The 14,135-nt window shown below is 34.7% G+C and overlaps 1 long non-coding RNA gene across 2 annotated transcripts in view; it reads left to right on the top strand.

Annotated features, from left to right (window-relative positions):
• The window catches only part of LOC125919400 (uncharacterized), a 20,538-nt gene extending 6,790 nt beyond the window's left edge, over positions 1 to 13,748 (top strand). For both annotated transcript variants that reach the window (XR_007456763.1, XR_007456762.1), the window contains exon 3: positions 13,484 to 13,748. This is a non-coding gene — a long non-coding RNA (uncharacterized LOC125919400). The remainder of the gene's footprint in view (positions 1 to 13,483) is intronic.
• Positions 13,749 to 14,135: the final 387 nt, after the last annotated feature.

The following is a 14,135-nucleotide window of genomic DNA, read 5'->3' as shown; positions in this document are numbered from 1 at the left end:
TATATATATATATATATATATATATATATATATCTCAATGAATAGGTTTTACTAAGTAAGTCTCATTTGTTCATAATACTCTGAAGTGACTTGGGAGATATTCAGTTTCTGGGGTTTTCCTTTTCTCCAGAATTTAACTAACCTATGCATACAGTAGAAGTCAGCTGATTTGCACAAGACCTCATATGGAAGTCACTGCAGAAAGTGCCTCTTACTCTTTGAGCACATATGGTTTGTGAGCACTGCAGAATTTTCCATAGATGAGTCCTTATACAGGACCATTTTTTTACATACACATAGTTTAGGCTTAGTGGTTTTATTCATATATCACTATACACATTTTTTTCTATTTTTTGCGTTTTTTGTTTTAGTAACAATTCTAGTTGATATGTGGACAGACACCCTTCGATCCTTTTATTTATAATTTGACCACTTGAATAAAATATATTCTAGGGGCTATTTTTTTTTCTTACAAAGGATAAAGTTATATAAAATGGTTGGAGATTTTTTCTTTATGCAGAGCATTATTACATATAAAGGATTTTCAAATTGAAAACCATCCTAATGAATATAGTAATACCATTTATTTTTAAAGCTTAACATCTTTTGTTATGAAGATATTTGCAATTATACATTGATAGCTAATATTTATATAAAAGCATTAAATACACTGTCAAGTGCAAACACACACACACACACACACACACACACACACACACACGTACACATGGTACTAGTGTTGTCAGGGAAGAGTCATAAGAAAAGAAAACAACATATAAGCAAAGATTTGAAGGAATCAAGTGATTGACCCAGGTGCCCATCTGGGACCAGTGGCTTCCAGGCAAAAAGATACGTTTAGTTTTAGTCATCACTAATGCTCAAGAAATGAAGACCTTCTTAGCTGGTCAACTAGCTAAACTTTTGTCAAGTTTCTCAACATTGAAGTTTCTTAGCTGTACGTAATAAATATAGTAATGTCATTTAGTTTTAAAACTTAGCATCTTTTGTTCTGAAGATATTAGCAATTACACATTGACAGCTAATATTTATATAAAAGCATTAAGTATATTGTCAAGTGCACACACACACGTACACAATGTGAATGCTATGAGAATCAACTCTATTATATATATAAAGAATATACAGTAGGAAAATCAGAAACAACACTACCCACTCCCTATATGCTTACTATTAAAAGGATTCTTTAAATCCCATGTATTTAATCAAGATGAGTATCTTTTTCCTCAAACACAGAATATCCATTAATGTAATTGTGATAGATTCTAAATCCAGGAGCAATCCATGCATTGCATAACTTGAAATCCTCTTGCTACACACCTAGAAATATTATGTTACATATAACAGTAATGATATAAGACAGTCGTTTACACCAATTTGGTAAAAATAACAATAATAAAATGTAACAATACCAAATGTTGGTAAGAATGTGAGTAACAGAGACTCATACACTGCTGGTCTGAGTATAAATTGGAACAACTACTTTGAAGAGAAATTTGGCATAATCTAGTAAATTAGAAGATGTGCTTATTCTTTAACTCAGCAGTAACAATCTAGAGATACAAACTCTGAATACACACATACACACACACACACATATATATATAGACAGAGAGAGGGACAGAGAAAGAGAGAGACTGTTTTTGCAAATTTTTAAATAATAAAATGGAAAAATAAAATCCCATAAACTAAAAGGGAATAGATAAAAAATTTATGTCACTTTTACAAAATGTGATAAATCATATCGAGTAGCATGAATTATCAAAACCATATTGTGTGAATAACAAAGTTGAGGATATATGTGTATAGTTTAATATCATTTATATAAAGGTATAAAAATTGGCAAGCAATATATCATGTTTACATATATGCACATGTATAGCAATGGCATAAATTATACATGATAATAATGAACATTAAAATAAGAGCAGCTCCCTCTGTATAAATGTGGCCAAATACTAACATTCACCAAAGTTGCATAGTACGTATAGTTATGAGTCTTTGCCACATTCATTTTTACAATGTTCTGTAAGCTTGAAATTTTTCTAAAATAAAGTCAGTATTGCACTTCTATACAGATGAAAATCCCTGTGGTAGAATAGGTTAAACATACACAAAAATGGGAACACACTGATTTCAAAGGGCAGGAGAAATGTCCTGCTACTTGAAAATGGTATCTTACCTCAATATTGTTGAGTCAGTATTGTGACAGGCATTGTTCTAAGTGCTTTGCACCTCTGATCTCATTTAATCCTTGTAACAATTCTCTGTAGAAGACACTATTATTTCCCCCTTTTAGAGCTAGGGAATTGAAACACAGAAAGGTCAGTAACTTGGCCAGTGTCACATAGCTAATAAGTTGGAGCACTAGAAGTTAAACCAGAGAGTCTGAGCTCACTACGCAATACACAAACTGCCCTTGGTAGATATGCTTACATTAAAGAAGCAGTTCTCAAAGTATGTTCCAGGGCCCAGCAGCACCAGAAGCACCTAGGACCTAGCCAGAAATGCAAGCTTTTGCATCTTACTCTAGACCTACTGAATCAGAAACTCTGGGACTGAGCTTAGCAAAATGTATTTACAAGTCCTCACTGTGACTCTTGTCCATGCTAAAGTTTAAGAACTCTTAGGTTGAGGTAATCTACAGGCCTGTAGATCTCACTCACGAATGGGAAAACTAAAAACGGGAGTTACAATATATGTTTTTACATCAGGTGAAACCTGATACTACTTGGCTCATACTTTAAAATGCTGTGTGAGTTGCAGACAGGTTGCAAAAATCAGTGTATTTACTTGGGAATGAGGCAAAATTTTTGTGGTGGAAGGGCAGAATTTTCAAAGAGAATAACTTGAAGAAGATGAGACTTGGAGAGTCTATGTCAAGCTGGAGGTACATGATCAAGTTAACATAAATGGAAGATTTCATATGGGATACCCTTCTCCCTTCCATGAATTTCAATTTCTTATAGGAGACTTAAGAAAATCCAAATTAGCTCAAACTGATACTTTTGTCCCTTGAGCCACATGTATTCTGAAATTGAACAGTCTTTTTCAATTAGAAAAAATTACATTTACTAGTTGAATCTGAACTGGTAATACTATAGATTTTGCAAGGGCAATGCTGCAAAGGGGAGGAGGAATTGGAGCTTTTGCAATCCATTTTCCCTCCTCAGCAAAGTCCCAAAAAGCATTGTCCCATTGAGTGTCCTGAGGCATGGAGTCCTACAGGGTGAAGTGTGGTACTGAAAGCGAAGTCAAGCATAGAGAAGCCCATGGCCTGGTAAAGCATTCCAGAAGGGACATACACCAGGGAATAAGCCCAATTGTTATATTGCCCCCACGGGCTAGAGAATGGTAGGATGGATTTCACATATGTGCTTTGTTTTATGTAGCATCACATTAACAGAATCTGGTTCAGATGATTCACCATAAGCATGTACTGTGTGGAATAAAGAAAAAAGAGACTTTCTTCATGGGAGACTTTTGTTATTCAACAAAAAAATCTAAAGCTTTTTTTCTGAGGGTTCACAAATTATTTCTCTGCTTCCAGCCCTATGACTAGTTTTGTTTGTGTGTTTGTTTTGTTGTTGTTTTTAATGGCTAGGATATGAAAAAGAGAGAGAGAGAGACTTTCCACCACCTTGACCCCACTTTGTACCCACTTAGAGAAATGCATTTTAAATAGATTTACAGTGGAAATATTCAGCAGATAATTCTCTCCAGTATAAGCATCTTTCCCTCTCTCCAATATACTTTGCAAATGCTTAAGTATATTAACAGGGAATGGACAAGACTCTCTCCAAATAGATAGTGATTTGACAAAAAAAGCTGTCTTCCTTTTGGAATTAGTCCACTTTGCCTTGGACGCCCACCAGCTCTCATCTGTGGCCCCTGCAAGCCTTTGCCTAGCGCAAGTTCATCCAGTTTATATGATTATTTAAATGTGAGTGAAAGTCATCTTACCTCTTTTTTTTAATGCCATGACTTATATATAATGTGTACAAAACCTTTGGGTTAGTTTTGATTTGGCAATGCTACCTATCCTCTCCTGACGAACCATGCTAATGTAGGCAAGAGAAGCATTTGTACCTTACCCTTTATTTGCTATTTTAAAATTATCCTCTGCCACTATAAATTTGTTTTATTTCTTTGCCTTCTGAATTTTTACTGTCAGGAATTTTACAAATGTGTCTCTCATGTTACTAAGATGGTAGACATTATGATTTCCTAAATTAAAGATTTAAAAAAAATCATGGTTCTGCAAGTCTGGATGATTTGCTGAAGACAAAACAGGTAGTAAACACCGAAGCTGGATTTTGCAGCCAAGATCAGAATGGTACATTCTGCAGCCCTCTCTACTCTATCTCGTCACCTCTTAGAAGAAAGAACCTAATATTTTTAGGTCCATTTTTAGGTCCTCAAGGACCAAGAATAGGGTATATTGGCCTTTGTGCCATGGAGGTGAACTACAACTTTCCCATCTTTGACCACTTTTATGATGAACCAGTTATCAACATGTGCCCTAAGGAGGGCTACATGTTTTCTCACTGAAAAGAATTTTAAACACACACACACACACACACACACACACACACACACACACACACACAGTTATAGCCTCCTGCATGTCTCTCTTCATCTAATCCCTTTCTTTCACTCTCCAAAGAAAACCATTGTCCTGAAGTTGGGGGATATCATTCCCGTACATGTTTTCAAACCCTTATTAAATATGTGTAATTCTAATTTCTTACTGTTATAATTAATATCGCAATAACCTTTCTTATACAACTCCCATTGTCCACCCAGCAAGAGAGCCTCTAAATGTTGTTCATTCGTGCATTAGCAGCAACAGCATCAACTGGGAGCCTGTTAGAAATACAGACTCTGAGGCCCCACTTCAGACCTTATAAATAGAGGCTGTATTTCTGCTTTGGAACGATATACTCAGGTAATCCAGGAGCACATTCGACTTGGACAAGCACTGCTTTAGGGTATATAAAAAGGAGTGGAATTGCTGAGAAGAACACACAACGCTTCAACTTTATTAGATATTCCCAAATTGCTCTCCAAGTGATGATGTCAATATGCAGTCCCACCAGAAATCAGTCTTTTCAAAATTTTTCCGATCAGCTGAATGTGAAAAGCTGTGTCTTTATTGTCTTGACTTGCGTTTCCCTCATTTTAATGAGGTTGAGCATCTTTCCATAAATCCACTGCCTATTGGTGCTGTCTCCTGGTCATATCTTGTGCCAGATTTTCTGTTGGTTTCTTTGCTTTGTGTTCTGTTCCTTTATGCCAAGTCAAAGCAACCTAAAGAGGTCTCTTTACCTTTATTTTCTCCTTTTTCTCCCTTTTATCTTTCCTTCTCTCCCTATTTGCTAAATTAAAAGAGGTTGCAGAGTGTCGAGGTTATTCAGATATTCTAGTTGTTGGGATATTAGGTGTGAACAATTACCAGAGTCCTTTACTGTTGTCTCCTTGACTAGGACAAAATACTAACAATAACAGTAATAGCTAGTCCATATGTGAATTGAACCGAATTTGAACCCAGTCCTGCCTGATTTCAAGGCCTATTCTCAAAAGGTTTTTTACTCTCCAATTGTTTCTTGTGATCAAAACATTAATTTTACATTAAAGCTGAAAGTTACCACTGTTTCTTTTCTCCCTTTAATATATAATGTCTTAATATATAATAGTATATAAGATGTATATTATATGCATGTGTAAGAGATGATACCTATAATTTATGGCATGGATTGCATATACATACAACTGTAATGATAGAATCTTTTTATAGCATTGGGGTATAGCAAAGCTAACCTCTGAATTACAGTCTTTAACAATGAGTAGGTATAAGAGATGAAGTAGTTCCAAAGCCATTCATAAGATTTGTTATACAGTTCTACTTCCATTAATATTTTTGAAAAATTCTTGTAAGGGTCATCTACGAAACCCTAAATAAATAAGACTGTTTATTTGCGTGTAATTGTTTTGCTAAGCCTCTCCTCTGGAAATTCTGATTCTGTAGGTCTGGGTTGGAACCCAGGTATCTGTATTTTTACAGAAACACAAGTGAATCTCTTTATAAGCATATTTTGGTGGAGGGGGGCTTCTATTTCATAAGTAATAGATATATCTGCTCCTTCTCATCTGAATAGTGACCCAGCATAATTCAAAACATGTGGTAGGATCAGCACAATGAGGCATGCATTTTGGAAGGAACATTATGATCAGTTTTGCTTAGGGAGGAAATATCCTCCCACTTCCCAAGGGGGTATCTACTAGGCAAATGTCAAGGCAATTACAATTAGGACCCATTTAAACACTGCACAGCTACTGCCCTGTCTCAAAACACTAATAAAGCATCGAGTCAAAGTGCTGACTTCGTTTACAAGCCACCCACTCTCCTAGCACAGCTGCTGTCCCTTATCTCCCTGTGACCTCTACACAGACTGCAGATAAGGGAGGCTTCGAGGCAGCAGAAGCTCTGGGCTCAACTGGGTCTCCAGGCAATGGTCAGAGCTCAGTCCGGCCCTCTTGCTCCAACTTCAGTCTCAGTCTGTGCAGCTCTTCCAGTTCTAGACTCTTGGCTACATTCTCTGCACACCTATAAACTGTGCCTTAGTCCTCATTTCAAAGTTCTGAGATGCCTATTTTGGAAGATGCAAATAATTGCAAGAGAAGTGAATCTGATTTGATGTGACAGAAGAAAGCAATTGAAGAGGATATTATAACTACTCAAGTTTGCAGGAACTCTTTCATTGCCAATGAAGAACTTTCTCAGTTTGGACAAAACACAAGCATGAGGTGTTCCTGATGAAAGCTTTTGTTTCTAAAAACCTAAAAATAATTTACAAGTTGCTATCATACATTTACAAGGGTGCTGTCAAATACTACCACTCCTTCAGGAAAGGGGGAAGGGTGGTAAGAAATTTTTTAAACACACACATGCACACACATTCACATCAAGGAATAGCAGATTTACAGGTACAGTACCTTTCTTTTTCCATCCATCAATCAAGCAATAAATATCCATTAAGTAGCAAATAAAATACTGTGCTATGAAAAAAGAATGAAGGATAGGAAATATAAGGTAGTAAGCATTTGATTCCATAGATTATAAGAGTTATATGCATTAATACATTGGAAAAGCACTTACAGCTGAGCTGGAGATACAGGAGAAGTTCAGTAAATGTTTGTTGTCTTCCTTAATTACTTTCCTCTAAGAAGCTTAAGGTACACACATCTAATGATCTAGTTCATTATTGAGAAGATGTTTTGCTTATTTTTAATTTTGCATCCTCAGCAGCTAATTCATAAAATGATTAATAAGTATCTATAGAATTCAGCTGAAGTCAGCAAATATTAAATTATAAATCAATGCTAGACGCAATAAATTAGAACAGTGGTTCTCAATCAGGATGATTTGCCCCAAAACCACAAGAAACATTTTGCAATGTTTGGAGATATTTTTTGGTTGCCACAGCTTGTGGGGAGGGGGTTACAACTGGTTTCTAGTAGGTAGAGACCATGGGTGTTGTTAAATATCTGACAATGCACAGGGCAGCCCCACAACAAAGAATTGTTAGGACCAAGGGAATAGTGAAGGCTTTGCATTTCAAGAATGGAAGATATGTATTTCAGACACAAGAGAAAAGTAGGGGCAGGGAAAATGTTAATATGAAGAACAATAAGAGAAGAATGAAAAGTCTGGAAGGGGTGTTTAGGAACAGTGAGGATATCACTTTGGGTTTTCCTTTCCATTCCTGCAATTACCCTGTGTTTCTTCTATCCTTTCATTCCTTGTGTTGTTTATTAGAGCATTTAGTCACGTGACTCTGCCCCACGAATCCGCCCTACCCTCACCTCCATTTCCCTCACACTTCCTCTCTTTGGTCTGCCTGTCTGTACAAATCCTAGAGCTCTAGAATCCGTAGAGACAATTCCATTCTCCTATCTTGATGCTTTGCTTAATGTAGACACGTGAAGTATCATCTTTTTCTTTAAATGCCTATTTCACCAGACATGGGGATAGTGGCTGTACATTTCTCTGGAATGTCCAACTTTCCATTAAACCCATTTCAATAAATTACCTGCAACTAAGTGTTGAAAAGAGAATGATTATCAGGTTTCAGGAAACCTCCATCTTCAGCCATATATATAACAGAATAGCATTAGATGCACACATACCATCCCAAGCCATTAGTAACTACACATTTCTCCTTCAATCAATCATTTCTTCAATTATGTCTATTTTCCCTATGCAAATGGTAAAAACTGTGAGAATTCATTCCCATATTTGGAGCTTCTTACTTGTAAGGATTTCATCCAAAGGAAATTAAGTGGTTGAGCACATTTCTTCCATTACTAGAATCTTATTTTATTTTCCTACTTATGTCCCAATATTAAAGAACATTTAACTTAAAGACACTCAGCAAGGATAGTGCTTGGGGAAAATATCCTTTATGAGTTTATAAAATGTAAACAATAAGGATTGGAGGGTAATTTCATAATTGACATTTGGTTTGTTTTGCTTGTTTGATTTTATTTCTACTGAAAGAAAAACAATGACATTTTCTCTATGTCTTGTTATTTTAAACATCCTAGTAATTTTGTGCACATCTGATAAAGAAGGCGGAATGAAGGAACCGAAAGAATATGAAAAAATATCTAGCAGCTGCCCAATTATAATAACCTCAAGGCAAAGAAGTTGGTCAGAAGTGCAATTCTTTTGTTTACTTTTAATTTCCTTCTGGCTTTTAAAAATATAACTTGTGTTCATGTAAATGCTACATCAAAGCAGTCATAATAAATAATTAGAGTGTTATCAAAGACCGTTTTGTTCTTCCAGCTGCTAGAACTGTTTTATTTACATAGTATTGTGAAATGAGTCAAAAACAGCTGCTATTTTATGTAAGTAATTCTATGATTTGATTTGAAATGCATTCCTCCAGTAGATCTAATGGCATTTTAAGAGCAATGGCAGACTCATGACAAAACATTTCTGGACTGTCATGCATCTCAGAAGGAAAATAACTTTGATCGGTGGATGAGTATTATGAATGGAAATGCATTCTTTCAAAAGGGAAAAGTTAGCTTGAAATTGTGTGCTCTCGGGCTGAGCGTGTAAATGGCACAGCTGCATAATATGGTGCACAGGTCAGACATCTAGAGGTCCTTCCGGGGAATGCATCCTCCCTCAGAAGGAGACAGACAATTCACTTGCTAATTTGATTTACCCCACCTCTGGAGTCCTCCATTCTCAGAAGCTATTTAAAGACAGAAATAGTGTTAAGTTCTCTGGGGTAGAAGTAAGCATAAGCAGGGCAAAACAAAATCAGGATGAAAGATAGAAAAAAATTAAGCTGCTGCAGAGGATGAAAATGGGTAAAGGAGTCAAAAAAGAACAGAAAGAGATAAAGAGAGGAGAGGAAAGAAAAGAATATCCCAATCTGTCTTATTTTTTTGTCTATTCCTTTTTTTTTAATTTTTAAATTTTATTTAAATCCAAGTCAGATAACATCTAGTGTACTAATGATTTCAGGAGTAGAATTTAGTGATTCATCACTTACACAAAACATCCAGTGCTCATCCCAACAAGTGTCCTCATTATTCCTTATCACCCATTCAGCCCATCTCCCTACCCAATACCCCTCTAGAAACCCTCAATTTGTTCCTGTATTTAAGAGTCTCTTATGGTTTACCTCTCTCAGCAAAGCCCCTTTCAATTATCCTGATTAACTAATGTTAATCAGGGTTGTACAATTCTCTATCCCACACCATTTATACAAAGAAGTAGAAATGTCTCCTTGTTTTTCTCAGAGAAAGGTGTACAACTGGGAGAGTAATTTCAGTAATATTTGACCACAGCTAAAACATGCTATGAGCTAATGCAACAGGAATGAACAAGACACCTCAGGATAAGTCACTTTCTAATCAGATTGTTTACGTACTTACTGACACCCCAACTCAAATGCATTATGCATTTAGTAATGGGAAATCCAAGCATATGTTCCCAATCAACTTGTCTCAAACTTATTATTGATACCATTTAGAAAATTACAGGCTTTTCCATGTCAACAACTTTTGCCAATAATTTATTTCTTCAGACTCAAGACATTTTATCTTTGGGAGATAACAGTGCACAGAATATATAAACTGGTAATCTTCTTTTCATGTCATAAAATTGTATTATATTGAATGTCTTATTTAATGTAACCTGAGGGTATCAGTCTGTAAGAAATAAATTAACTGTATTGTTTTTATTTTATGTTTATGACTAAATGTCTGTGTATTTGGCCTTTACACTTACTTTTGATACTATTTTTTATATAATCCATTTTCTTTAAGATACTTATATGGAATGTCTATGAATATACAGTTAGCTAAATTATGAAATAAACACAGAATGAAACATTATACAGCAATTTAAAAGAATGAGCTAAATTCTTACATTGACCTAGAGTGAAAATGACCTAGAGAGTGACCTAGGTCACTTACAGTGACCTAGAGAGCAACATATACAACATGCCCTTATTATTTAAAAACTAAACAAATAAAAAAACAAGTGTATATTTATATTTATATTTGCCTAAATAAGAAGGAAGCTAATTAACTATAGTTAGTTCAGGAGTACTGAAGGAGATAGAGAAAGAAATTTAAGTTTCTCTTTACTGAACTCTGTATTTTTAGTCATCATGATCATTCATTATAGTACAATTTTTGCCATTCACAAAAAACAGTACAGTTTAAATAAGCAAATAAATAAAAAACAGTACAGTTTAAATAAGCAAATAATTTTCTTACTGCCTCTTCAATACACTTCAATAGTATAAATGGCAAAATATACAATATATTTAGACTGTAAATATTTACTTTTATCTAACATAACAGACTAATTTAGTTAATACTTAGCAGTGTTAGCATTTATTACTTACAACATTTATGAGTAGTAAGCCCTACTATGTGCAAAGAAACTCCAGTTTTTTTATATACTATTTCATTTACTATTTGTAACAAGTCTAAAAGTAACAACTCATAAAAGTTTTGCAACAACTCATAAAAGTAAGATGATTAATTCTATTACATGTATAAGTTAACTAAGACTTAGAGGGGTAAATTAACTTGTCAAAGCTAGTAAGTAGCAAAACTGAAATTAAAACTGAGGTCTGTTTGATTCAAAACCCATGCCCTGCAGCAATGAACATCACTGCCTTAATGATCTGTTTTTTGATGCATAAATATGTATGGGCACATACACTCAAATAGGAAAAAAAAAAAAATATATATATATATATATATAAAACAATAATACAATCGTAAATTACTTTATTTGGCTGGTACATATGCCCCTGTCCCACAAACACCTAGAAGAATAAAGCTTGTTGCAGATAAGAAGGAATATAAAAGTGCCAGTAGTATATGCCTCAGGCATAAATGATTCATTTATAAATGTATATTAATGTCACATATTATCTAATCTAACCATCCAAAACAACTTAGAATTTTCTTGGATTAAGTTTGCCTGAATTTTAAAGTTATAGCTTGACATTTTGTAGCCTTTGAACCACTAAGGATTTTCATACTATTCTTTGTATTTTTCCCTTTGATTTTCTGTATTGTAAGTACTTGGGCTGACACATATACCCAGATTTTAACTTAATTACATTTTTAATACTTTTCTAATTCCCAATAGAAATTCTGATGTTTTAATCAAGAGCTCTGCTTTGTTTCAGCTATTTGGTAGAGTTAATTAGTCTATTCAGACTTATGTTTATAAATATGCATTCTATTAAAATATTAATGATTTTCTACTTGAAGTTTACACCATTATTTTTTTTTTAAGTTTATTTATTTTTGAGAGAGAGAGAGTGCATGGGCACAGGAGCATGAGCAGGGGAGGATCAGAGAGAGAGGGAGACAGGAGACAGAGAGTACCAAGCACAAAGCACAAGGCCTGATGCAGGGCTTGAACTCATGAACCAGGAGATCATGGCCTGAGTTGAAATCAAGAGTTGGACACTTAACCAACTGAGCCACCCAGGTGCCCCTCACTCCATTATTATTATTACTATTATTATTATTATTATTAATTTATTTATTTTTAGTGAGTTAAGGCAAAGACTAATTTCTGAGTTAAAAAATCAGATCTTTAAATTATCATTATATTGTTTGTTAAGATAAAGAAGGAGTTTAATTAGATATTACCCAAGGTCCAAATATAGATCCTATGAGTTTCAATGTAATAATTTTATTCTTCCTCAACTATTTCCAAAAGTCTAACACTTATGTGATTACTTGATGTTTTTATACGCTTTCTCAAATAACTAACCAATGTGCAAAATTTAAACTCCTTATTTTATATATAACAATGCCATTAGTTAGCATTTTCAAGTCTTGACAAAAAATAGTGAAATTTTAAAATAAGTTGGAATGGGGGTAATTTTGAAACTCAATTTGCAGAAGTCACTGATATTTGTAGTATATTATGATATAAACACATATATGAATGCATACTAAATATCCATTTACTAAATTATTTTCCTATAGTACTATACACTATTTAATATGTGATTCTTAAAAGAAGACATACAAATGGCCAATAGGTACGTGAAAAGATGCTCAAAGTCACTAACCACCAGTAAAATGCAAATCAGACCACATCAAGATATTATCTGTCATCTGTTAGAATGGTCATTGTAAAACAGAAATCAAAACAAAACAAAGCCCAGAAAATAACAAGTGCTAGCAAGGATGTGGGGAAATTGGAATACTTATGCTCTGTTGTGAAGTAATGCAGCCACACTGGGAAATAATATGGAGGTTTCTAAAAAAAAAAATTGAAATAAAAACTACCAAAAGATCTAGAAATCCTATTTCTGGGTATTTATCCAAAAGAACAGAAATCAGTATTTCCAAGAGATATTTGCACTTCCTTGCTCATTGTAGCATTATTTTATAGTTGCTAATAGGAGGAAGCAAACCAGGTGTCTGTTGACAAATGAATGGATAAAGAAACACAGTACATACATACAATGAAATATTATATAGCAATTCAAGAAGGAAATCCTGTCATATGCTAAAACATGAATGAACCTTGAGAACATCATACTAAGTGAAATACTCCAATCATAGAAAGACAATTCCTGTATGCTTCCACTGACATGAGGTATCTAAAATTCACTGGGACTCATAGAAGCAGAAAGTAGGCTAGAGATTGCAGGAGTTTGAGGGTAGGGGAAATGGAGAGTTACTGTTCAATGTCAATGAAGTTTCAATCATGCGAGATGAAAAGTTCTAGAAATCTGCTGTGCATTTCACTTATACTTAACAATACTGCACTGCATCCTTAGAAATTTGTTAGGAAGGTAGATCTCATATTCCGTATTTTTTATCACACACAAAAAAGAAATTTGATTCAGTATAAAAGTTTATATTCATGCAAACTTATGTTGTTCTTTGGCAGAATAAACACATTTTGCAGCAACTGCATCTCCTCATTTGTCTGTTAAAGCTTCCTGTATAAGCTGGCTGGTGGCGATGAAGGGAAATGTCTCTCACCACGCAACTCATCATGGGATGCATCAGGACATAGTGACAACTGTCACACACAGGATTTAGAATTTTATGGACCTAGATCTGGGTTCATACTCCCTAACCCATGGTATTCTGTGAACTTGATACATTGCTATCCCCTCTGAATTTTACTTTTCTCATCATAAAAAGTGAGAATAAAGACAAATAGATCGTAAGTTTGCTGTAAGGGTTAATAATACATTTCATACAAAATGGGAGTACCATGGGGGTGCTCAGTCAGTTGAGTGTCCAACTTCGACTCAAGTCAGAATCTCATGGTCCATGAGTTCAAGCCCCGTGTTGGGCTCTGTGCTGACAGCTCAGAGCCTGGAGCCTGCTTCACATTCTGTGTCTCCCTCTCTCTCTGCTCCTCCCCCACTTGTGCTCTCTCTTTTTCTTTCTCTCTCTCTCTCTCTCTCAAAAATAAATAGACATTAAATTTTTTTTTTTTTAAAAATGGAGTATCATGCATTCAGTACGTACATAATAAGAGCTCAGCAAGCACTGGTAATAATAGTAATAATAATAGTAGCAATAGTAGC

This window comes from Panthera uncia, chromosome B4 (genome assembly GCF_023721935.1).
Source record: "Panthera uncia isolate 11264 chromosome B4, Puncia_PCG_1.0, whole genome shotgun sequence".
NCBI lineage: Eukaryota > Metazoa > Chordata > Mammalia > Carnivora > Felidae > Panthera > Panthera uncia.
This window is presented reverse-complemented; position numbering and strand designations above follow the sequence as displayed.